The 27,026-nt window shown below is 37.0% G+C and overlaps 1 protein-coding gene and 1 pseudogene across 2 annotated transcripts in view; both read right to left on the bottom strand.

The window, feature by feature from the left end:
• Positions 1-27,026, bottom strand: part of RFX7 (regulatory factor X7) — a 136,634-nt gene that overhangs the window by 80,346 nt on the left and 29,262 nt on the right. The gene's annotated exons all lie outside the window — the stretch shown is intronic.
• Positions 3,334-4,314, bottom strand: LOC122894111 (annotated as a pseudogene).

Genomic DNA, 27,026 nt, shown 5'->3' with positions numbered 1-27,026 from the left:
AGTCATAATTGCCCCAAACTGAAAATAATCCAAATGGCAGTCAATGTAAGAATAGATAAAAACATGGTAGAGTCATAGTACTCAGCAATTAAAAGCCAAACAAACAAACAAAAAACAACTTACAATACACAGAAACACATGGATGAATCTAGTAGATACTACAGTGAGCCAAAGACACCACCCAGAGAAGTTCACTGTGTACAATTCCATTTATATGAAGTTCTAGCATAGACTAAATTAATCTATGACAAAAAATGTTTTATAAACATTTTAATTAAATAGTATCACCCTGGTAGTTGGTATTAGACAAAAATAATGAAATATCAGTATCATAATTTTGCTGTGGTATTGGAACTACAAATGTTATGGAACATGCTAATCATTCATCTTCCACATCTTTCAGTTCAGGCTTTGCAGATTAGGTCAGATCAACACAATATTAAGAAGTAAAAATCTTAACCAAGACCTACAGAGTGGGGAAAAGAGGGAAACACAGCAGCAAGACAGCATATACTAATTTAATAAAGAGAGATACAACTTGATAAAGTATATTTTGTTTTCCCTAAGATGAATTACAGAGTGAAGCTGGGGAAACTTTCTTACCCAATGCAGTTATACAAAAGAGACAATAATTTTAGGAAGTATATGTTAAAAAAACCCCAACAAACAAACAAAAAAAACTTAGTCTAAGCTTACTTTACCTCACAGAAATAACCATGAAATAACAACTTTACTTCACAAAAATAACCATGTAATATCCCCTTTTCTTCATAGTTCAACATGCCACAATAAATAGATTACTAGTCATGGGCCAAACATACACAGACTATAATACATAGAATGTATTATATGTATACGTATATGTAACAATACATACAATATAACACACTGTAAGTAACAATATGCTTGAAAGAACAGATGCTTGCTATAACCATTCCAGAAACGTTGTTTTCCCAGTTTCCACAAACTGTTATATTAAGTATTTATTACTGATACATTCTAAGAGATTCCCAATCATCTCTCCAGTAACAGGTTTGGCTTCCACCCAAAAGTTCAATACTATTTCTACATTTATTTAGAGTCTCCAAGTCTGAATTCAGAATGACTCACAATTCCTGTATACTTGATTCAAAATTCTCATGTTGTAGAATTTGTGATCTATGAATACCAGATATTACACTTCACCTATGGAAAATCTAAAGTACAGGAAGTAAGTGTAATACATCAACTATAAGAAGCCATTCTAGGGCGCCTGGGTGGCTCAGTGGGTTAAGCCGCTGCCTTCGGCTCAGGTCATGATCTCGGGGTCCTGGGATCGAGTCCCGCATCGGGCTCTCTGCTCGGCAGGGAGCCTGCTTCCTCCTCTCTCTCTCTCTCTGCCTCTCTGCCTACTTGTGATTTCTCTCTATCAAATAAATAAATAAAATCTTTAAAAAAAAAAAAAAAAAAAAAAAAAGAAGCCATTCTAGCCTAGCCAGGATAAGTCAAACTCTTAGCTTCCTCTTCCTGCAAAATAGTTAATTCTATCAAAAGTATATTGACTTTAAATCCTTTTTGTAGATTATGACTTAGCTCACAGTCCATCAAAGTAAAAGATGTTTTTATCTTATACTTTTCTAAAGCATTTACTTTTAGTTCGCTCAAAAGAGAACAAAAAAATTTTCTGTTTTTAAAAATAACCACAATAGGGATGCCTGGGTGGCTCAGTGGGTTATGCCGCTGCCTTTGGCTTGGGTCATGATCCCAAGGTCCTGGAATCGAGTCCCGCATTGGGCTCTCTGCTCAGCGGGGATCCTGCTTCTCCACCCCCTCCCGGCCTGCCTCTCTGCTTACTTGTGATCTCTGTCTGTCAAATAAATAAAATCTTTAAAAATAAAATAAATAATAAAAATAACCACAATAGTAGTGGCTAATTCTATTAAAGTTGAAATATAAAATATATATATAAAGCAAACTACTCTTAATCCCATCAACCAGAAATATTTATTTGTACACGTAACTATGTCTTTTTAAAAAAGATTTCACTTATTTATTTGAGAGAAAGAGAGAGAGAGAGAGAGAATGGAGGTGGGGCCAGAGGCAGAGAGAAGCAGACTGCCCTGCTGAGCAGGGAGCCCAATGCAGGACCTGAAACCAGTACCCTGGGATCATGACTCGAGCCAAAGGCAGACACTCAATGGACTCAGACACCCAGGTGCCCACTTAATCATTTCTTCTTAAAAACAACTGGGATTTGGGGGTGCCTGGGTGGCTCAGTGGGTTAAAGCCTCTGCCTTCAGCTCAGGTCATGATCCCAGCATCCTGGTATCGAGCCCCACATAAGATCTCCGCTCTGCAGGGAGCCTGCTTCCCCTACACTCTCTGCCGCTCTCTCTTGCCTACTTGTGATCTCTGTCTGTCAAATAAATAAGTAAAATCTTAAACAAAACAAAACAAAACAAAACTGGGATCTGTTGGTGAGGATGTGGAGAAACTGGAACCACTGTCTGCTACTAACAGGAATTTAAGATAGTGTAGCTGCTACAGATAATAGTCCGGTGTTTCCTCACAAAACACATAGTTATCATATAACCCAGAAATTTTACTCCTAGGTATATATCCAAGAAATGAAATAGGTATTCAAACAACAATGTGCACATAAATATTCAGAGATGCACTATTCTTAAGAGTTAAAAGGTGGAAACCACCCAAATGGATGAATAAACAAAATGTGGTACATCCATATAATGGAGTATCATTCAGCCACAAAAAAAGAATGATCCATACTAAAACATGGATGAATCCTGAAAAGTCTATTTAGAGAGGGCAGACATAAAAGGTCATTTATTATGTAATTATTATGTAATTTAATGTGTCTGAAACATCCAGAGTGCATAGAACCAGAAAGCTGACTGGTGGCTGCCAGGAACTAAGGGGACAGGAAATTGGGGAATGACTGCTTAAAGCATATGGGGTTTCACTTTGGGGTGATTAAATATTTTGGAACTACACAGAGGTGATGGTTACATTTTATAAATGTACTAAATGTCATTCAAGTGTGAACTTCAAGTGGTTAATTTTAGGTCATGTAAAACTTACCTTAATAAAAAACAACCTATGATCATAAAATCAAGAAAAATTCATTTTGATACTATACTACCTAATAACAAAGTACCAATTATGTTTACATTTACATCCCCAAATGCTTTTGTTTTGAATCACTTACATTTGACAGTCTTTGTTTAAGATTTTATGTATGTATGTGTGTGTATATGTATTTATAGATCATGAGTTGGGGAGAAGGGGCAGAGAAGGACAGAGATAATCCAGCAGACTTTGAGCTGAGTTCAGAACCCTACCCAGGGATCAATCCCATAAGCCAAGCTGAAATCAAGAGTCAAAGGCCCAACCAGCTAGGCTTTCCAGGCACCCCCATTTTACAGTCTTTAATTAAGCACATAAAACTGTACTATATATATTTCTACATGAACATTTTGTGAAATTCAGATCACAGTGTATCACTTACAAATCTTTCGTCTTTCTTCTGATAATGTATACATTTTTGCATAGTTCCTGAAAACAACATAACCATCCCACCTTTAAAAAAAAAAAAATTTATTTGAGAGAGAGCATGTGAGTGAGAGGAGAGGCAGAGTGAGAGGGAGAGAATCTCAAACAGATTCCATGCTGAGTGCATAGCCTGACAGGGAGCTCTATCTCACGTCCCTGAGATCATGACATGAGCTGAAACCAAGAGTCAGAGGCTTAACCAACTGAGCCACCAGGTGTGCCCCCTTCATCCCATCTTTTGTTAACTTTGAAACTGGCGTGAGGCTGGAATGGCCCAATAAGATTAAAGAGAGGGTTTCCACTCAACGTTTTCTATACTTTTTCTTTCTTCTTCAGCTTTCTGCTCTTGCTCCTTCCAGTCCTGCTCCTGAGCAATTCTTAAAAGTTGTTCCTAGTTCCTCAAGAAGAGCTGCAATATCAGCATTACTCTCCTTTTTAAAATCTCCATTTTCTTCCTGTTAGAGGTTCATCTGCACAAGGTTGGCAGGAAAAATCTGGTCTAACCAAGGCTTCTTTGACACTGAAGATGTATGTTCTCATGTAGGATTTCTTCTTTTCCTGCTGTTTCCTCTCTTCTTTCCAGTGTTGTTCCTAAATCGTGATTCCAAACTACTTCTTCTGCCTCCTGAATAGTTCATCTATATTTTATCTTTGTGTGAGAAGATCTCTACTTAAATACTGCTTTAAGAAGTGGCTCAAATCACCTTCCCCCTTTCCTCTCCTATCTCTCACAGATTCAGAAGTTGTTCTGGCTGCTGTTGTCATCTTTTCTGGCTGGCCGAGATCCGATGCAGCAGCCTCCAGAAATCATACAGACACCATTACAACTCTTCCCAAATTGCATTAAAAATAGTCACCATTCAGAATTCTTGCCTGATCTTATGAGCTTTTGGGGATCTGCTTTAAAAGTAATTTAGGTTGTAAACCAATACATCTCAATAGGACACTGGTTTTTAGTGGCATCTTGCTTTACCATACAGTTTGTTCTATGCTTTGTAGAATGCTTGGTATGCTGCCCACTAAATGTCAGTAGACATTCTGACAACCAAAACTACTCTACATATTATCACGTCTCTAGTTGAGTGCTACTACTCTGGAGTGCAGAGAACAAAGTCATTCATGTACTATGTGTTGCTGACTCACATAAGAGGTTCCCTAATATACTCAATACAATGCTCTATAAATGAGTTATTTCTTTTTTTTTTTTTTTTTTTTTTTTTTTAAAGATTTTATTTATTTATTTGAGAGAGAGAGACAGTGAGAGAGAGCATGAGCGAGGAGAAGGTCAGAGAGCGAAGCAGACTCCCCATGGAGCTGGGAGCCCGATGTGGGACTCGATCCCGGGACTCCAGGATCACGCCCTGAGCCGAAGGCAGTCGTCCAACCAACTGAGCCACCCAGGCGTCCCTAAATGAGTTATTTCTAAAGTTCAAACTTCACTAGGTATGAATAGTGAACTTTTTGTTTTTTTGAAGAATATTATAAGCATTTTCTAATTTTATCAAAAAACTCATTTTCCTGTTCAGAAAATTAAAACTAATTCGTTTTTTAAAAATGCATTTATTTTAGTGAGAGAGTGTGTGTGCACGCGAGCACGTGTGTACAAGCAAGGTGGGAAGAGAGAATCCTGAAGCAGACTCCCTGCAGAGCACAGAGCCTGATGTGTTGATCCCAGGACCCTGAGATGATGACCTGAGCAGAAATCAATAGTCAGACACAACCGAATGAGTCACCCAGGACCCCAAAACTAACTTCCACTAGAAGAATTAACTATTAACAGAAAACTTTTGCCTACTATTATTGATATTATTAAAATGAAGCTTTCAACTTCTTAGTGATATCAATACATTCATTGAGTTAGTTTTCTTTTCTACTATTCTAATGCATACCAAGCATTCTACAAAGCATTGAACAATTTTTTACTATTTTTTGAGATTACCAAGTTGCAAGTATAGTATAAAGTTATAGAGAATAATACAATACACATTCCTGCCAGTGACTTTGAAGTAATCTGAACATTTTCTCCCTTTTTTCCCTTAAGGAGGAAACCTTCGTAGATGAAACTGAAGCCCCTCTAGGCCGTTTTCCAATTTCATTTCACCATTCATTTGTTGGTGGTGACCACTACCTAGAACTTATCATTCTTATGAATATTTATATTTTACTACAAATATTCAGTACAGTAGTCCCCCTTCAGTTTAAATTATCCAAAGTTAACCATGGTCCAGAAGCAGGTGATCTTCCTTCTGATGTATACTGTATAATCAGGTCTTATAATCAGAAGGTCAACAGTAGCCTAGCTCTGTATCATGATGGCTACATCAGTCACTGCACTTCATCTCATCATGTAAGCATTTCATCACCTTCGTATTACCACAAGAAGAGTGAGTACAGTCAGATATTTAGAGAGAACATATTCACCTACTTTTATTATAGTATATTGTTATAATTGTTCTATTTTACTATTTGTGGTTAATCTCTTACTGTACCTAATTGATACACTATACTTTATCATGGGTACATATGTACTATGTATAAGAAAAAAATCCATGGTTTCTATCCATGGTCTCAGGCATCCACTTGGATCCCTGCTGGAATGGGGGGAGGGGTGGTAATGTATGTCACTAAACAATATGAAGCAGTTTTGTTTACTTTATAAACATAGAGTTATGATGCATATATTAGTCTACCTTTCCCCCTCTCCCTTTTACTTATGGGGCTTTAGAAAGTGTATCTTTTCATTCATTCTAGTTTATCTGTTTTAACTGTTACTAGTGTTATGGGTTGAATTATGTATCAATCTCAGTACCTCACAATGTGAACTTATTTGGGGACAGGGTCTTTACAGAGGCTTCATTGTTCATTTAACTTCATTGTTAAAAGAAATCAGTCATGCGGGTGGGCTCGAATCTAATACCATAGCTGTGCTAATAAAATGGGAAAATGCAGATATGAAGGCACATAAGGAAGGAAGAACGTGTGAAAAGACATAAGGAGAAGGCCATCTGCAGGTCAAGGAAAGCAACCTGGAAGATCCTTCCCTCACACCCTTCAGAAGGAATCAACATTGTGAACACCTTGATCCTGGACTTCTAGCCTCCAGAACTGTGAGAAAATAAGTTCCTGTTGCTTAAGACACCTACTCTGTGGTACTTTGTTATAGCAGCCCTAGAAAATTAATACACATAGTATCCCACTGTCTGAACATACCACTTTTCATTTATACATTCTTTTACTGAAAGATACCTATGGTGTTTCCAGCTCTATACTGTAACACAGAATGTTGCAAAAAACATTTGGCATACAGCTCTTGTTATGCAACAGTTTTTCTCAGACACATACACAAACACATATACACAAACCTTGCAGGGGAATTCTGGTATGTTGATTTTCAACCTTCTAATTATTGCTAAATTGGCCTTCAAAGTATACTCCATCAGCTGTGTATGAGAATTTGTTTACCCTCTCCAAAATCCGGTAATGACAGACTTTTGCCAATGTAATGTGTGTGAAATTATTTCACTGCTTTAATATGCATCACTCTATTAATGAGGTTTAACATCCTTACATGTTTATTGACCACTATGCTTTCTTATATGTACTGTCTACTCATAATCTTTACCCATTTTCCACTTTGTTGTTTACTGTTATTTTTATAATAATGAGTCCTCTTTATACTCTGATACTAATCCTTTGCCAATTATTTAATTACAAATATTTTCTCCCCATCTGCAGCTTGTTTTTCTTTTTATGGTGTTGTTTTACAGAAAGCTTTTATTTTAATGTATTCAAATTTATTAGAATTTTCCTTCATGAAAAGTGCTTTTGGTATCTTGTTTTTAGAAACTTGTCCTTTCATGACGTCACAAATTTATTTTCAGGGTGCCTGGGTGGCTCAGTCAGTTAAGTGTGTGACCCTTGATCTTAGCTCAGGTCTTGATCTCAGAGTCATGAATTCAAGCCCAGTGTTGGACTCCATGCTCCAGCAGCCTACTTTAAAAAAAGAGGGAGAGATTTATTTTCTTATAAATGCTTTATACATTTGGTGCTTGAGGTCCCTTGGAGTCTGTATGTGATACATGTATTTTTTTCATATAGATAACTAAATTCCAGTGGTCCACCCTTCCCTTGCAGATAAGGCTGCTGTTTTGTTTTTGTGTTTCCTAAGTCTAGCACTTTTCCTGGTACACATCAGGCAATGTGTGCTCAATAAAAAGACGGATGGAGGGAGGGAAAGGGAGAGAAAGAAAGGTGAGGCAGGGATAGGAGAAAATATTCAGGGGGAAAAATATTCAGATCATGGTTCTTGGTGCAAACCTAAGTATCAAAACCATACAAGTCTAAGGGTATTAAAAATAGACTCAGGGGGTGGGCTGCAGGCAAAAGGGCTTTCCAGACTGAAATGCTGGAGGCAAAGATATTAATCATGTAACTGGATAACCACTCTGCTTTCTTTCTCCCAGGCTGAGACTATGGCCTTGCCGGTACTGAATAGGTTTAAAATCCAAAAAACTGTGATGTTTTATAACTATCACTTGATTATTATGTTAAGTCTTTGCAGAATTTTAATGAAAGCCTAAGTATAAAAGGCAATGATACATCATACATATGATCCAGCTGAACTCTTCCTAAAGGTAGCTGTACGCACACAAGAAACCCCAGAAAGACTGAAAAAGCTGTTTAAAGATACGCTGCACTTACTATTACTCAGAATAGTCATTTGACTTCTGTAACCTTTACATAATCCAGGAACATACAACAGTTGAGACGACAGTCTCTTCCCAAGAACCGCTAAGTTTAAGGTCAAATGGAGGGGTAGGGGAACACAACAGAAATAAGGGGAAAGAATAGGACCTACAATGACTTCTGCTTCGGTGATGCTCAACAGAAAAATAGCTACCTAGAGCAAGATTATGATATCTAGTGCAGCACAGCTGAGGAAATACATTCCATAAGAGTAAAAGGGGGCTTAGCCTCTTGATGAATGTACACTAAACCACCTATGAAGTATTCTTGCCAAAACATTAAACCCTGTCTATGTATTGAACCATATTTATATCTAACTAGTAAACATAGAAAGTAGAGATGAGAAAGATCCCAAAAAGCAACATGATAATGAAATCAGCAAAACCCAGACTGCAGGAAACTCCAGAGGACAAATGATACGGTTTCTTCAATAGAAAACAAAACAAAACAATAAAAACTACAAGAAAAATTTTAAAAGAAGACCTATAGATTAAGAGACAATCAACATACAGCAATATGAGGATACCAATTAAAACAAATTACAAAGGGAGGAGTCAAGATGGCAGAGAAGTAGCAAGCTGAGAGGACATCACGTAGCAGGAGATCAGCTAGATAGCTTATCTAACCATAGCAAACACCTACAAATCCAATGGGAAATCAAAGAGAAGAAGAGCAACAATTCTAGAAACAGAAAAAATGATCACTTTCTGAAAGGTAGGACCTGCGGAAAAGTGAATCCAAAGCGACGGGAAGATAGACCACAGGGGGAGGGGCCAGCTCCCAGCAAGCAGCGGAGCAACGGAGCACAAAATCAGGACTTTTAAAAGTCTGCTCCACTGAGGGACATCGCTCCAGAGGCTAAACCAGGGGGAAGCCCAAACAGGGTCAGCGTAACCCCAGGTCCTGCAGGGTCACAGAAGGAGTGGGGGTGTCTGAATGTCACAGAGCTCACAGGTATTAGAGCGGGGAAGCAGCTAAAGCGACAAAGCCGAGGAGTGAGCTCTCAACTCGGGGTTACCTTGAATCGGGCACAGGCTGGGTGAGCTTGGAGTGCGACCGGAGGCCAGGGAGACGGAGTGACTAAGCACTTTTCTCCAAGCGCGCAGCTGGAGGCCAGGGAGGCAGAAGCGACCAACTGCTTTTCTCCAGGCACGACCAGAGGCCAGAGAAAAAGGAGCGATTGGGTGCTTCTCTCTGAGGGTGCACTGAGGAGCGGGACCCCGAGCTCTTGGCTCCTCCGGGCTGGAGATTGGGAGGCTGCCATTACCATTCCCATCCTCCAGAACTCTACGGAAAGCATTCAGGGAACAAAAGATCCGGGAAGCAAAACCGAGTGGATTACTTAGCCTGGCCCTGGTAAGGGCGGGGCAATTACGCCTCTCGGAAAGACTTGAGAATCACTACAACAGGGCCCTCCCCCAGAAGATCAACAAGAAATCCAGCCAGGACCAACTTCACTTACCAAGCAGAACAGCAGAATTCCAGAGGAGGAGAAAGCAAACCTTACCTGGATGAAATGACAAGGCGGAAAAACTCACCACAAAAAAAAGAACAAGAGGCAGTACCGAAGGTTGGGGACGTACTCAATACGGACATTGGTAATATGACAGATCGAGAGATCAGAATGACGATTCTCAAGGTTCGAGCCAGGCTCAAAAAAGGCATAGAAGATATTAGAGAAACCTTCTCCGGAGAGATAAAAGCCCTTACTGGAGAAATAAAAGAACTAAAATCTAACCAAGTTGAAATAAAAAAAGCTATTAATGAGGTGCAATAAAAAATGGAGGCTCTGACTGCTGGGACAAATGAGGCAGAAGAAAGAATTAGCGATATAGAAGACCAAATGACACAGAATATAGAAGCTGAGCAAAAGAGGGACAAACAGCTACTGGACCACGAGGAGAGAATTCGAGAGATAAGTGACACCGTAAGATGAAACAACATTAGAATAATTGGGATTCCAGAAGAAGAAGAAAGAGAGAGGGGAGCAGAAGGTATACTGGAGAGAATTATTGGGGAGAATTTCCCCAATATGGCAAAGGGAACGAGCATCAAAATTCAGGAGGTGCAGAGAACGCCCCTCAAAATCAGTAAGAATAGGCCCACACCCCATCACCTAATAGTAAAATTTACAAGTCTTAGTGACAAAGAGAAAATCCTGAAAGAAGCCTGGGAAAAGAAGTCTGTAACATACAATGGTAAAAATATTAGATTGTCACTTATTCACAGAGACCTGGCAGGCCAAAAAGAGCTGGCATGATATATTCAGAGCACTAAATGAGAAAAACATGCAGCCAAGAATACTATATCCAGCTAGGCTATCATTGAAAATAGAAGGAGAGATTAAAAGCTTCCAGGACAAACAAAAACGGAAAGAATTTGCAAACACCAAACCAGCTCTACAGGAAATATTGAAAGGGGTCCTCTAAACAAAGAGAGAGCCTACAAGTGGTAGATCAGAAAGGAAAAGAGACAATTTACAGTAACAGTCACCTTACAGGAAATACAATGGCACTAAATTCATATCTCTCAATAGTTACCCTGAATGTTAATGGGCTAAATGCCCCAATCAAAAGACACAGGGTATCAAAATGGATAAAAAAACAAAACCCATCTATATGTTGCCGTAAAGAAACTCATTTTAAGCCCGAAGACACCTCCAGATTTAAAGTGAGGGGGTGGAAAAGAATTTACCATGCTAATGGACATCAGAAGAAAGCAGGAGTGGCAATCCTTATATCAGATCAATTAGATTTTAAGCCAAAGACTATAATAAGAGATGAGGAAGGACACTATATCATACTCAAAGGGTCTGTCCAACAAGAAGATCTAACAATTTTAAATATCTATGCCCCCAACGTGGGAGCAGCCAACTATATAAACCAATTAATAACAAAATCAAAGAAACACATCAACAATAATACAATAATAGCAGGGGACTTTAACACTTCCCTCACTGAAATGGACAGATCATCCAAGCAGAAGATCAACAAGGAAATAAAGGCCTTAAATGACACACTGGACCAGATGGACATCACAGATATATTCAGAACATTTCATCCCAAAGCAACAGAATACACATTCTTCTCTAGTGCACATGGAACATTCTCCAGAATAGACCACATCCTGGGTCCTAAATCAGGACTCAACCGGTATCAAAAGATTGGGATCATTCCCTGCATTTTCAGACCACAATGCTCTGAACCTAGAACTCAATCACAAGAGGAAATTTGGAAAGAACCCAAATACATGGGGACTAAACAGCATCCTTCTAAAAAATGAATGGGTCAACCAGGAAATTAAAGAATTGAAAAAATTCATGGAAACAAATGATAATGAAAACACAATGGTTGAAATCTGTGGGACACAGCAAAGGCAATCCTGAGAGAAAAATATATAGCAGTACAAGCCTTTCTCAAAAAACAAGAAAGGTCTCAAGTACACAACCTAACCCTACACCTAAAGGAGCTGGAGAAAGAGCAACAAAGAAAGCCTAAACCCAGCAGGAGAAGAGAAATCATAAAGATCAGAGCAGAAATCAATGAAATAGAAAGTAAAAAAACAACAGAACAAATCAACGAAACTAGGAGCTGGTTCTTTGAAAGAATTAATAAAATTGATAAACGCCTGGCCAGACTTATCAAAAAGAAAAGAGAAAAGACCCAAATAAATAAAATCATGAATGAAAGAGGAGAGGTCACAACTAACACCAAAGAAATACGAACTATTATAAGAACATACTATGAGCAACTCTACGCCAACAAATTTGACAATTTGGAAGAAATGGATGCATTCCTAGAAACATATAAACTACCACAACTGAACCAGGAAGAAATAGAAAGCCTGAACAGACCCATATAACCAGTAAGGAGATTGAAACAGTCATTAAAAATCTCCAAACAAGCAAAAGCCCAGGGCCAGATGGCTTCCCGGGGGAATTCTACCAAACATTTAAAGAAGAACTAATTCCTATTCTCCTGAAGCTGTTCCAAAAAATAGAAATGGAAGAAAAACTTCCAAACTCATTTTATGAGGCCAGCATCACCTTGATCCCAAAACCAGACAAGGAATCCATCAAAAAAGAGAGCTATAGACCAATATCCTTGATGAACACAGATGCGAAAATTCTCACCAAAATACTAGCCAATAGGATTCAACAGTACATTAAAAGGATGATTTACCACGACCAAGTGGGATTTATTCCAGGGCTGCAAGGTTGGTTCAACATCCGCGAATCAATGTGATACAATACATTAATAAAAGAAACAATAAGAACCATATAATACTCTCAATAGATGCTGAAAAAGCATTTGACAAAGTGCAGCATCCCTTCCTGATCAAAACTCTTCAAAGTTTAGGGATAGAGGGCACATACCTCAATATTATCAAAGCCATCTATGAAAAACCGACTGCAAATATCATTCTCAATGGAGAAAAACTGAAATCTTTTCCGCTAAGGTCAGGAACACGGCAGGGATGTCCATTATCACCACTGCTATTCAACATAGTACTAGAAGTCCTAGCTTCAGCAATCAGACAACAAAAGGAAATTAAAGGCATCCAAATCAGGAAAGAAGAAGTCAAACTATCACTCTTCCCAGATGATATGATACTGTATGTGGAAAACCCAAAGACTCCACTCCAAAACTGCTAGAACTTGTACAAGAATTCAGTAAAGTGTCAGGATATAAAGTCAATGCACAGAAATCAGTTGCATTTCTTTACACTAACAACAAGACAGAAGAAAGAGAAATTAAGAAGTCAGTCCCATTTACAATTGCACCCAAAACCATAAGATACTTAGGAATAAACCTAACCAAAGAGGCAAAAAATCTATACTCAGAAAACTATAAAGTACTCATGAAAGAAACTCAGGATGACACAAAGAAATGGAAAAATGTTCCATGTTCATGGACTGTTAGAACAAATATTGTGAAAATGTCTATTCTACCTAAAGCAATCTACACATTTAATGCAATCCCTATCAAAATCCCATCCATTTTTTTTTCAAAGAAATAGAACAAATAATCCTAAAATCTATATGAAACCAGAAAAGACCTCGAATAGCCAAAGGAATATTGAAAAAGAAAGCCAAATCAAGATAATATGGTACTGGTGCAAAAAAAAGACACAAGATCAATGGAACAGAATAGAGAGCCCAGCAATAGACCCTCAACTCTATGGTCACCTCATCTGCAACAAAGCAGGATCTTCCTACTTCCTGTCCAATGGAAAAAAGACAGCCTCCTCAACAAATGGTGAACAGCCATTCCATGTCCATAATTGGACAGCCACATGCAGAAAAATAAAATTGGACCATTTCCTTACACCACACACGAATACAGACTCAAAATGGATGAAGGACATCAAAATGAGAAAGGAATCCATCAAAATCCTTGAAGAGAACACAGGCAGCAACCTCTTTGACCTCAACCGCAGCAACTTCTTCCTAGGAACATCACCAAAGACAACAGAAACAAGGGCAAAAATGAGCTATTGGGATTTCACCAAGATCAAAAGCTTTTGCACAGCAAAGGAAACAGTTAACAAAACCAAAAGACAACTGACAGAATGGGAGAAGATATTTGCAAACGACATACCAGATAAAGGGCTAGTATCCAAAATCTATAAAGAGATTAGCAAACTCAGCGCCCAAAGAACAAATCAAGAAATGGGCAGAGGACATAAACAGACATTTCTGCAAAGAAGACATCCAGATGGCCAACAGACACATGAGAAAACTCCACATCACTGGGCATCAGGGAAATACAAATTAAAACCACAATGAGACACCACCTCACACCAGTCAGAATGGCTAAAAGTAACAAGTCAAGAAATGACAGATGCTGGTGAGGATGCACAGAGAGGGGAACCCTCCTGCACTATTAGTGGGAATGCAAGCTGGTGCAACCACTCTGGATAACAGTGTGGAGGTTCCTCAAAAAACTGAAAATAGAGCTACCCTATGACCCAGCAATTGCACTACTGGGTATATATCCTAAAGATACAAACGTGGTGCTCCGAAGGGGCACGTGCACCCAAATGTTTATAGCAGCAATGTCCACAATAGCCAAACTACGGAAAGAACCTAGATGTCCATCAACAGATGAATGGATAAAGAAGATGTGGTATATATATATATATATATATATATATATATATACACACACACACACACACATACATATACATACATACATACATATACATACAATGGAATACTATGCAGCCATCAAAAGAAATGAAATCTTGCCATCTGCAACAACATGGATGGAACTAGGGTATTATGCTTAGTGAAATAAGTCAATCGGAGAAAAACAACTATCATATGATCTCCCTGATATGAGGAAGTGGAAATGCAATGTGGGGGGTTTGGGGGGGTAGGAAAAGAAAAAATGAAAGAAGATGGGATCAGGAGGGAGAAAAACCATAAAAGACTCAATCTCAAAAAACAGACTTGAGGGTTGCTGGGGGGAGGGGGGATGCAAGAGGGTGATGGGGATATGGACATTGGGGAGGGTATGTGCTATGATGAGTGCTGTGAAATGTGTAAACCTGGTGATTCACAGACCTGAAACCCTGGTGATAAAAATACATTTTATGTTTATTTTTTTTAAAAAATTACAAAAGAAAAAATTGAGACATGAAAAGATCAACATAATCAACATAATCAATGGAGATTTTATAAATATAATATAAATATATTTATATTTATATATATTTTATAAATGTAAATACACACACACATATATTTAGCTATGAGACTAGTTGCTGAAGATGAACAATAAGGACATGACGGTTCACTGTATTTTTCTGTATACAATTGTATTTTTTCAAAATAAAAAGTTTTAAAAAGGTGAGTGCTTAATAGCTCCTTTCCAAAAGAAAAGCGCATCATCAAATATGCAGGTCCTAGAACTAAGACTAGTTTAAGACCTAAAAATCATCTAATGTTGATTCAAACTATGAACCATACTGTATTAAACTACATAGAAAACTAAGACAGATTTATCCACTATATCCACTGCCTACTGCGTTAGTTTATAATATTTATTGAACAGCCATTTAGTGATACAGATTATGTTATTAGTATTTCAAAGTTTAGACTATGATTCATTTTAGTAAAGTTAATTTCCTTGTTTTGCTATTCTCCACATATAGACATCTTTAATTATACGATTGCTGGTTATCCCAAATGCCAAATTTTCTATTAAAATTTGCTCTAAAAGGACTGAAAAGTCTGTACTTTGGGGAGGCAGGGTATTGAACAAATTGAGTGACTTTCTTTAGTCTCAATCTATGCATTTGCTCATTATTTTTTCAATGCACAGATTTTCAGATTTGTAATAGAAGTTCAAAGTAGTCAAATGATAGGAAAAGATTTGTTCATGTAACACGCTTTTTAAAAGTTAAAATGAGGGGTGCCTGGGTGGCTCAGTGGGTTAAAGCCTCTGCCTTAGGCTCAGGTCATGATCCGAGGGTCCTGGGATTAAGCCCCGCATTGGTCTCTCTGCTCAGCAGAGAACATGCTTCCTCCTCTCTCTCTGCCTGCCTCTCTGCCTACTTGTGATCTCTGTCAAACAAATAAATAAATAAATAAATAAATCAAATCTTTAAAAAAACAAGCAAACAAAAAAGTTACAGTGAACCATTCAAATAAATTTATCCAGTAAGAAACACCTCAGTCTATGTAGCAGGAAAAAAACAGTTTATGAAAGAAAGAATTCCAATTCTTCCATCACTATCTGTATGCCATTTACTTAGATGAACTCTTTTATTCTGTAAGTATAGGATACCTCCTCTAAAGTATTTTGTGAAGATTAAACAAGACAATCTATATAAGTCATACTGTAGTAACGCAGAGGTAACAGATTTTTTTTTTAAAGATTTTATTTATTTATTTGAGAAAGAGAGTGAGAAAGAGCATAAGAGTGGGGTGAAGGACAGAGGAAGAAGCAGACTTCCCACTGAGCAGGGAGCCCAATGTGGGACTCGATCCTAGAACTCCAGGATCACTACCTGAGCCAAACGGGCAGACGCTTAACCAACTGACCCACCCAGGTGCCCCAGGTATCAGATTCATTATAAGTATTAAATGAAAGTAAATCTAGTCTAACCTTTTCATTTACGGTAAGAAAATGGAGAATCAAAAGGTTAAATGACTTGTGCAAGGTCACACACTGATTTTTATTTGGCCACATTATCTATTAAAAATTCTCCTATTATACCAGATAATCACACCTCTATTCTACACTGGGATTTTTATTATTAAGAACAAAATTTTGTTCCAGTCTCATCGTTTTGGAACTTCCTTCTCCAAAAAACATGAAGTATTATTGCCAGTAAGTGAGCTAGATGAAGGTTCTGGCTAGCTCCTAAGTCATATACTTTTTGCTGGGCTTCAATGCCCTCTAGTGCTGATCTGCAGAGGCATCCTCCCATTCCAAATACAGGCAAATTTACTTGGTCTATAGACCACATAACAATGTCCATGAAAGCAACGAAATGAAACATGAGGCAATGAGACCCATTTATAAGGATGACTCTGATTTTTGGAAGAGGAAGTTTTGAAGAGGTTTTACTTTCTTTTCCAAAGTTTCAGAAAGCTTTTTACAGTTTCTGTTCTTGTTTCAATTTGTATAATAAACCCATAAAACTTTAAAAAACAAACTAAAACACGAGGCAGGACAGAATCATGTGGATAACCCAGACAAACTAAAACACGAGGCAGGACAGAATCATGTGGATAACCCAGTAAGAATTACTCTTCTTCCTTTATCACATAGCTTCAAAAAAAGAGTGATACAGCCATACAGCTTAGTATCTTCCTATGTTCCAGTATGAGAAAGCCAGGTCAGAAATAAGGCAGTTTGGTAAAATAAAAAACACGTGGGGATAAAAGTAAGTGCCCTAATTTTCACAGGATGTACTTCAGATGTCAGCAATAGGTGATGTGTGTGTAAGACTTTTTATTTATTTATTTATTTATTTATTTATTTATTTAGAGAGCGAGAGAGAGAAAGTGTGAGGGTGTTGGGAGGAGCATAGGTAGAGAGAGAGAGAGAGAGAGAGAGAGAGAATCTTGACCAGGCTTCATGCCCAGTGTGGAGCTCAATGTGGATCTCAATCCCATGACCCTGAGATCCTGACCTGAGTTGTAATCAAGAGTCATACTTAACTGACTGAGCCACCCAGGTGCCCTTGTGTATAAGTCTTTTGAAACTGAAAAGCATTAAGCTAACCCATTATTATCATATGCTTATTAGATTCTTAACTGAGATCCTTAAACAAGGAAACAAAAGTGGGAATGGCTGTAAAAAACCAAAGTTTTTAAAATGAGATTTTCTCGAAGAAGCCAGATTCAGGCAATCAGGTGCTCCATATGCAGATCAGAAATTATATTAATGTCTTATATAAACAGCTACAAGAATATTTCTTAAAATTGTAATGAAATGACTCGTGTATAGTCCTTCAGTCTTGAGACAGAACTACTCTTTTCTAGATTTTATTAGGATAGCAAAGGGTTCACTATCCCAGTATTTGTTCCAAAAAATGTAGCCACCATGTTCAATACCCTTGTCCTTCACTTAACCCCAAGAACCACAGAACTTTTTGTCATCATAAAAGGCAAAACACATGAAAACTAATATGATAGTTGTTACTAAAATTCTCTCCCCAAAAGTGGAGAGACTGATCTAAAAATGATGCTCCAATATATAAAGCAGAAGTCTACCTAAGGAGGTCAAAGAATACTCAATTTTCAAATGATGGTTTAGAGAGGAAGTTACCAAGATGGATACATTTTAGTATATGTGCTGCAGCGAGCACAAGATGGATACATTTTAAAGGTTAAACAGTTATCCATAGAAATAGGCAAGATAAATTATTAATGATATAGTTAGAAAGATCTAGATTTTTCATCTTTCTCTCTGTGCCTAAAGCACAATTCCATGTTGTAGATCTGGTAGTGATCTCTTAAGATACTTCAAAGAGACTTAAGAAATGAAAGATCATGAGATCTTCGGCCAAAAGTTTCCAAAACAAAAACAAATTCTTTCCTGGGCCAGAAAGCTTTATAAAACTTTAATGAGTTTCAGTCTCTGAGACCTGTCAGTTCATGGGGAATATTTCTGTCCAAAGAAATAGAATACAGGCCACAGAAGTAATCTTAAATTATCTAGTAGTCACATTAAGTTGTAAAAAAAAGATGATTAATGTTAATAAAATGTTTTATTAAAACACCAAAATATTACCACAATATTACCACTTTAATATGTAATCAATATAAGAATTGCTGTAATATTTTAGATTATTTTTCATATTAAGTCTTTGCAATCCAGTATGTAGTTAAAAACACATTTCAATATGATTTAGCTACATTTTAAGTACTCAACAGCCACATGTAGCTAGTGTAGGTCTATGGCACAGTATATTGCATAGGCTATACTTAAAAGAATATAAGAAAAATTTGATGACTCTTTCAAAGGTTAGCATGCAGAGACAAAACAGCTTGTTACTCTTTAACTACAGGACTTTCTCCTTAAAAAGTATGTATAAGAATGCAAATTTCTTAGATTGCCTTCAATCATGATACATACAGAGTAGTTCCTTACTAGATTTTACTAGAAAGGTAATCAGTATTCCAATATCTTCGTCCAAAAAAAAGGAATAATTTAATATATCCAATTGCCCTTCACTTAAAACCAAGAATCACAGCCACAGATGATAAAGCAATTGTGTTTTACAATCAATAACACAACATAGGCAGAAGATAGGTGTTAAGTATAGAAGGAGTAAAGAAATGTTAGAAGCCAGCCTTACTTACAACCATCTGGAACAGAGAACTTCAAGGTGAGTACACATTAGTGATATATTACCAATATTCTAGCTTTTTTTTTTTTTTTTTTTTGAGGACTCTTCCTCCCAATATGAACAGGTATCCCATGGAAAAAAAGTGGCCAATATTCAGGTCAATACAGGAATTGGTGAATTAAGCAATATTAAACGTATTCTAGGATTCTTCATCCCTTAATAACTGACTGTTCAAAGATCTTAATATGTCAATGAGTACTGTGTCCATTTAAGAAGGGTTTAAAAAGAGGGCTAATAGTACACAGCATCTACCAACTAATTTGGTGAAGAAATGTTATTTTCATGCATCTTGAGGAACAAGTATCCCAAACTAGAAAATGATGATCTAGAAGCACAGGTAAGACTATTCCCACAAGTCCAAGGAGAATCACTGGTACACAGGGTATTGGTAAAGCCTAAGCTGGCTTTGAGGATCTAGTTCCTAACAATATTCTTCTAACTGAAGATCTAAAAACTAAATTATCAGGAAAACCTTTTTTGATTGTCCATGCAAACAAGGCATTGATCTATATTATTCTATCTATAGAGCTATTATACTCAACTCCCATTCCTTCATTCAAGTAATAATAGCCATGAAATACAAGATTGATTTAATTAAAATTCTACCCCCAAATTCTCATTTTGGTCATATGTTCCTCCAGACCAAAAAAGAAAATTTATGAAATCAAATGGGAATGAGGGTCAAAACTCATCCAACTGATTCTAAAGCTGCTGCAGTTAAAATTAGACATTTGCTTTTCACAAAGTTTAAAGAAATAACCAAGGAACCAGAATAATTAATGTATGTAGATACCTCTAAAATAACCACATTGTCTAGAACCAAAAGGGATCTAAAATACATATAAGGGTGACAATTAAGACAATAAAAGCAGAGGGGCGCCTGGGTGGCTCAGTGGGTTAAGCCTCTGCCTTCAGCTCAGGTCATGATCTCAGGGTCCTGGGATCAAGTCCCATATCAGGCTCTCTGCTTGGCAGGGAGCCTGCTTCCCCACCCCCCGCCTGCCTCTCTGCCTACTTGTGATCTCTGTCTGTCAAATAAATAAATAAAATCTTTTAAAAAAAAAAAAGACAATAAAAGCAGAAAGAGAGTTATTTCCCCCAAGGAGGGGATTTTTTTCTATGACTTATGGAAGGTGCCACAGGCAAAATAAAGAACACACTCCAAAAAAAAAAAAAAATACTGTGATTTCTCCAAATCTCTAATCTGAGTTACATGCTCCCCAAACAGGAGCAAAGGAGAGAAAACAACAAAATGAAGGAAACACTCAGGGTAGAGTTTTTTTATTAAATTTTTTAAGTCTTTATTATTAATTCTTCTCCAAATCTACAAGGTATTTAAAACATAAAAACATATACAGTCCAGCTTTACTTTTTATTATTATTTAAGTGGTCTTTGGCTCTATAATTCTATATAGAAAAGATTTATCCAATAGCCAGGAGGACATTTAATTTTTGCCAAGTCTGGTGGGTATAAAATACTGTCATGATTTGCCTTCCTCTGAAAACTAACAAGTCTGAGCATGTTTTTGTGGTTTTTTTTAAACCATGTATCCTTTTAATGAAATGTCTGATTACAGTTTTTGCTCAAATTTGTTTGCTTCTCTTAGCAATCTGTAAGACTTTTCAAATACTACTCTTCTTTCAGCTGTGTCCTACTATCTTCTCTTAGTGTGTGACTTATGGTTTCACTCATATTATGTTGACACAGATTAACAAAACTTTAGAATTAAATATAAACGTTCAGAAATGCTAGAGAATTTACCAAACATTTAAGAACAACAATTTTATAAAATTTTTTCCAGAAACTAGAAGAGGAAAAACTTCCCAATTCATTTTACAAAGCTGCGGTTATTGTCGTATTGGCAGTAATAGACACAGGAAAAATGGAACACAACAGAGCACCTAGAAACAGACCCATTCAAATACATTCAATTTTTTTTTTGACAAAAGATGCAAAAGCAATTCAATGGAGGACAGATATTCAACAAATAGTGCTAGAGCAACTAAACATTAATAGGTTAAAAAATGAGACAGCACCTCCTCGCCATCAGGATGGATTAAATAAACACAACAAAGTAACAACTGTTAACAAGGATATGGAGAAATTGGAACTCTATGCCATAAATACTGTAGTCATAATTAGTCTTGGCACTTGAGATTGCAAGTGCTAAACTTTTTTCTTCAGGAGCTTCTTGCCTATTACAGGCCATTTTCTATCTAAAAAAGCGTATATGGTTTTATGGAAAACAATGTTTTGGTTAAAGTTGCATTGAATCTGCAGACTTAATTGGTAAGACACGAAAGAATTTTTATGGTAGTAGTACATTTCTCCATTTACTTAGGTTTAAATTATTTAATTCTTTCAATAAGGCTTTAAAATCTTCTAAAATCTCAACTTAGATTTACAAAACCTATTTATTTTTGTTTTTAAATTATATATTTTTATGTAAAAGTTTTATTGTATATACAAATGCAAATGACTTTTGCTATACTATTAATAACTTCAATTTTTATGTACATTGAGTTTTCCATACAAATTAATGTATGATAGTTTTGTTTCTTCTAATTATTCCTAACTTTTACTTGTTTTTCCCTTTTATTTCTGAATGTGCGAAGACTCTACAATATGGGTAAGAGTGATAATAAGCACCCATAAGTTCTTTCTAATTTTTAAAAGTGTTCTAAATGACATAAATAAAAGAAAGGACAAGAACCCCACGACCCTCTCAGTAGATGCAGAAAAAGCATTTAATAAAGTACAGTATACTTTCTCGATAAAAACTCTTCATAGAGTAGGGATAGAAGACACATACCTCCAATATCATAAAAGCCATCTATGGAAAAACCCACAGCAAACATCATTCTCAATGGGGGAAAACTGACAGCTATTCCCCTAAGGTCAGGAACATGGCAGAGATAATTCACTATCAACACTGCTGTTCAACATAGTACTAGAAGTCCTAGCCTCAGCAATCAGACAACTAAAAGAAAGAAACGGCATCCAAATCCAGAGTCAAACTCTCACTTTTTGCAGATGTCATGATACCCTATGTGGAAACCCCAAAAGACTCCACCCCAAAATTGCTAGAACTTATATAGAAATTCAGTATAAAGTGGCAGGATATAGAATCTATGCACAGAAATCAGGTGCACTTCTATACACCACCAATGAGACAGAAGAAAGAGAAATTAAGAAGTCAATTCCATTTATAATTGTACCCCAAACCATAAGATACCTAGGAATAAACCTAACAAAACAGGCAAAGGATCTATACTCGGAAAACTATAAAACATTCATGAAAGAAATTGAGGAAGACACACAGAAATGGAAAAACATTTCATGCTCATGGATTGGAAGAACAAATATTGTGAAAACGTCTATGTTACATACAGCAATCTACACATTCAATGCAATCCCTATCAAATACCATAAACTTTTTCACACAACTGGAACAATTAATCCTAAAATTTGTATGGAACCAGAAAAGACCCGGAGTAGACAAAGGAATGTTGAAAAAGAAAACCAAAGCTGGTGCTATCACAATTCTGGACTTCAGGCTCTATTACAAAGCTGCAATCAAGAGAGTATGGTACCCACACAAAAAAAACCCCACCTAAGTCAATGGAACAGAATAGAGAACCCAGAAATGGACCCCCTACTTTACAGTCAACTTATTTTCAACAAGGCAGCAAAGAATATCCAACGGAAAAAAGATAGTCTCTTCAACAAATGGTGCTGCAAAAATTGAACAGCCACATGCAGAAGAATGAAACTGGAACATTTCCTTATACCACACACAAAAATTGGCTCAAAATGTATGAAAGGCCTCAATGTGAGATGGGAATCCATCAAAATCCTTGAGGAAAACACAGGCAAGAACTTTTTCCTGACCTCAGCCACAGCAACTTCTTCCTAGCAACATCGCCAAAGGCAAGGGAAGCAAGGGCAAAAATGAACTCCCCCAACAAGATCAAAAGTTTTTGCATAGCAAAGGAAATGGTCAACAAAAACAAAAGAAAACCAACAGAATGGGAGAAGACATTTGCAAATGACATATCAGATAAAAGGCCAGTATCCAAAAATCTATAAAGAACTTACCAAACTCAACATCCAAAGAACAAATAATCCAATCAAGATATGGGCAGAAGACAGGAACAGACATTTCTCCAAAGGAGGCATATGAATGGCCAACACAAACATGAAAAAATGTTCAACATCACTCTGCATCAAGGAAATACAAATCAAAACCACAATGAGATATAACCTCACACCAATCAGAATGGCTAAAATAACAAGTCAGGAAATGACAGATGCTGACAGTGTGGAGAAAGAGGAACCCTCCTACATTGTTGGTGGGAATGCAAGCTGGTGCAGCCACTCTGGAAAACAGCATGGAGGTTGCTCAAAAAGTTGAAAATGGAGCTATCCTATGACCCAGCAATTGCACTACTGGGTATTAATCCCAAAGATACAAATGTAGTGATCTGAAGGGGCACGTGCATCTCAATGTTTATATCAGCCATTTCCACAATAGCCAAACTATGGAAAGAGCCCAGATGTCCACTGACAGATGAATGGATAAAGATGTGATGTCTCTGTGTGTGTGTGTGTGTGTGTGTGTGTGTGTGTGTGTACACACACACAGACATCACACAGAGGAATATTACGCAGCCATCAAAAAATTAAAATCTTGCCATTTCCAACAACGTGGATGGAACTAAAGGGTATTACGCTAAGTGAAATAGGTCAATCAGATAAAAACAATTATCATATGATTTCACTCCTATGTGGAATTTAAGAAACAAGGCAGAGGATCATAGGGGAAAACAGGAAAAAAAGAAAAAAAAAGAAGAAAAGAAAAGAAACAAGATGAAACCAGAGAGGGAGACATACCATAAGACTTTTAATCTTAGGAAAGAAAGTGAGGGTTGCTGGAGGGGAGGGAGATGGGGTAAGGGGAACAGGTGATGGACACTGGGGAGGGTATGTATTGTAATGAGCACTGGGTATTATATAAGACTGATGAATCACAGACCTGTACCGCTGAAAGAAATAATACATTATATGATAATTGATTAAATTTAAATTTTAAAAGGGGGGTGTTTTAGATGTTTTTTTACTAATCAGTAGGCTTTCTGTGGCTTCTTTGTAGACATTGTTCATCAATTGATTTCTATTTTTAGCTTACTAGGAGTTTTATCACAAACATGTTGACTATTATTAAATTAAATTCTTTTCCTACATCAATTCAGATAATCAAATAATTTGTCTTCTTTCATCTGTTAAAGTGATACATTATATGAACAGATTTCCTAATGGGCTAACTTTGTACTCTAATATATTTAAGCTGGCTAAGATGTACTCTCCTGTTTTATACATCTTTGGCTTTGATTTTCTACTTTTTGTTTTGGACTTTCTGTTCCTATGCTTGTATGCGATAGTAAAATTAAAGGCCATTTTTATATTCTATCTCGTTTGGGTGCCTAGGTTATACTAGCCTCACAAAATGAGCAGGAATGTATATTAGCTACTGCCGTGTAATAAATTACCCCCAAAACTGTAGTGGTTCAAACCAACAAAAATTTATAATCTAAAAGCTTCTGTGTGTCAGGAACTTGGGAGTGGCTTAGTGGGTGGGTTCTAAGGATTTCTCATTAGATTTCAGTCACGATGTCAGCAGGGGCTAAAGAATCCACTTTCAAGATGGTCCACTCACATACTGTTGGCAGAAGGCCTCAGTGTTCCACCATGTAAGTATCTCCATAGGTTTGAGTGTTCTCTTGATAAGTAGCTGGTTTCTCCAAGAACAAGTAAACCAACAGAAAGAGTGAGGAAGAAGCTGTATTGCCTTTTATGAACTATTTGCTCAAGTCCCACCTATCATTTTTTTGTTACTTCTGTTAGAATTGCATCATTAGGTCCAGTCCACCCTCAAGATGAGGGAATTAGGCTTCCACCTCTAGGAGGAAAGAGTATCAAGAGTTTACACATATTTTGTAAAGACCATGGAGTATTCATTCCCTCTTTTTCTAATTTGTAAATTTGTGTAAGATTTTCCTTGAATATTTCGGTGGATTTCACTTCTAAAATTATTGGGACTTGCTATTTTATTTGCAGGAAGTTTTTAAAGAACCCATTCATCTTCCTTAGTGGTAAAAGAGCAATCTGGTTTTCTATTATTGAAGTAATTTAAAGTTGTCTTGGAATTTATCCATTGCATTCAATTAAAAAAAAAGATTTTATTTATTTATTTATTTGGCAGAGCAAGAGATCACAAATAGGCAGAGAGGCAGGCACAGAGAGAGGGGGAAGCCGACTCCCTGCCGAGCAAAGAGCCCGATGCAGGGCTTGATCCCAGGACACTGAGATCATGACCTGAGCTGAAGGCAGAGGCTTACCCCGCTGAGCCACCCAGGTACCCCCATGGCATTCAAATTTTTAAAATATAAGGACATCAAGGTTGCTTACAAATTTCCTTATTTTAATCTCTGCTGCATCACATTTATGTCTCATTTTTCATTCCTAATATTATTTACATCTACTTTTTTCTTCAGCTATCATTCGTGAGTCTGGACCATTTAACAAAATTTTTCAAAGAAACCGACAAAGATGTTGGTGATCCCATGATAGCTTAGTTTCCTATTCACTTTCCTTTATTACCTTTTTACTTCCTTCTTTCTATTTTTTTGGGGGGGTTAACTCTTAATTTTTCATCTTAAATTGAAAGCTTATTAGTTCATTAATTTTCAATTTTTCTTTTTCACCTAGTGCAAAGCAGTAAATCTACAAATTTCTCTATCAAGTACCAATTTGGTACATCTACATATTCTGACAAAATCTTTTTATCATATTCAATTTCTCAGCATTTTCTAATTTTCATCATGATTTCTTTTTTGAAGGTTATTTACTTGTTTTTAAGGATTTTATTTTTAGTAATCTTTACACCCAATGTTGGGCTCAAACTCTTGGTCATGAGTCATACACTCGTGAGCCAGCAGGTATTTTAAAGATTGCCAAATGCATGCAAATATTCTCCAACTATTTATTATTAAGATATGAAAGAAGAGAACTGCACACCTAGATTCAACATCTGCGAATTTATTTTCTCTTTAGCATAAAGTACACACACACACACACACACTCTGACACATGTATTGTGCTGTGCCAAGTAAGTTGTGGATATTAAAACATTTAATCCTTAAATAGTTTGGCAAGCATTTCAGTTTGGCAAGCATCTCCTATGAAAAAACAAATTCTAAATAACCACAATTCCATTATGCCACCTGAGAAAATTAACAATTTCACAATATAGCACACAGCCCACATTCACATTTTCCCTAATTATCACAAGACTGTCTTATAGAGATTTAACCTCACAGATCAGTCCAAGTTTGTGCACTTTGTAAAAGAATTTTTCATTTATTTGTCAGAGACAGAATGCAAGAGTGCACAAGCAGGGGGAGTGGCAGACAGAGGAGGAGGCGGCTCTCTGCCGAGTAAGGAGCCCAATGTGGAGAACTCAATCGCAGGACCCTGGGATCATGACCTGAGTGGAAGGGAGATGCTCAACTGACTGAGCCACCCAGGTGTCCCAAAAGGTTCATGCTTTCTAAGTGGCTCCTGTCTAGAACAATCCTTCTACATTTTTCCCCCCATGATAGTCCCTTTTTGGAGTCCAGTACAGTTGACTTGAGAATCGCACATACTCTGGGATTTGTGTGATTGTTTCCTTTTGATGCTGTAAGTGAACGCATGGACTATTCTAAAGCAAATGCTTTATCTTTTCCACTAAGCATTTTAAGTCAATGTCCATATAACTTGAGCACTAGTTGTCTGAGTACACATTAACTGAATTGCA

The sequence above is a fragment of the Neovison vison genome, chromosome 13 (genome assembly GCF_020171115.1).
Source record: "Neovison vison isolate M4711 chromosome 13, ASM_NN_V1, whole genome shotgun sequence".
In the NCBI taxonomy this organism is placed as follows: Eukaryota; Metazoa; Chordata; class Mammalia; order Carnivora; family Mustelidae; genus Neogale; species Neogale vison.
The sequence above is the reverse complement of the archived record's forward strand: the minus strand, read 5'-3'. Positions and strand labels throughout refer to the sequence as shown.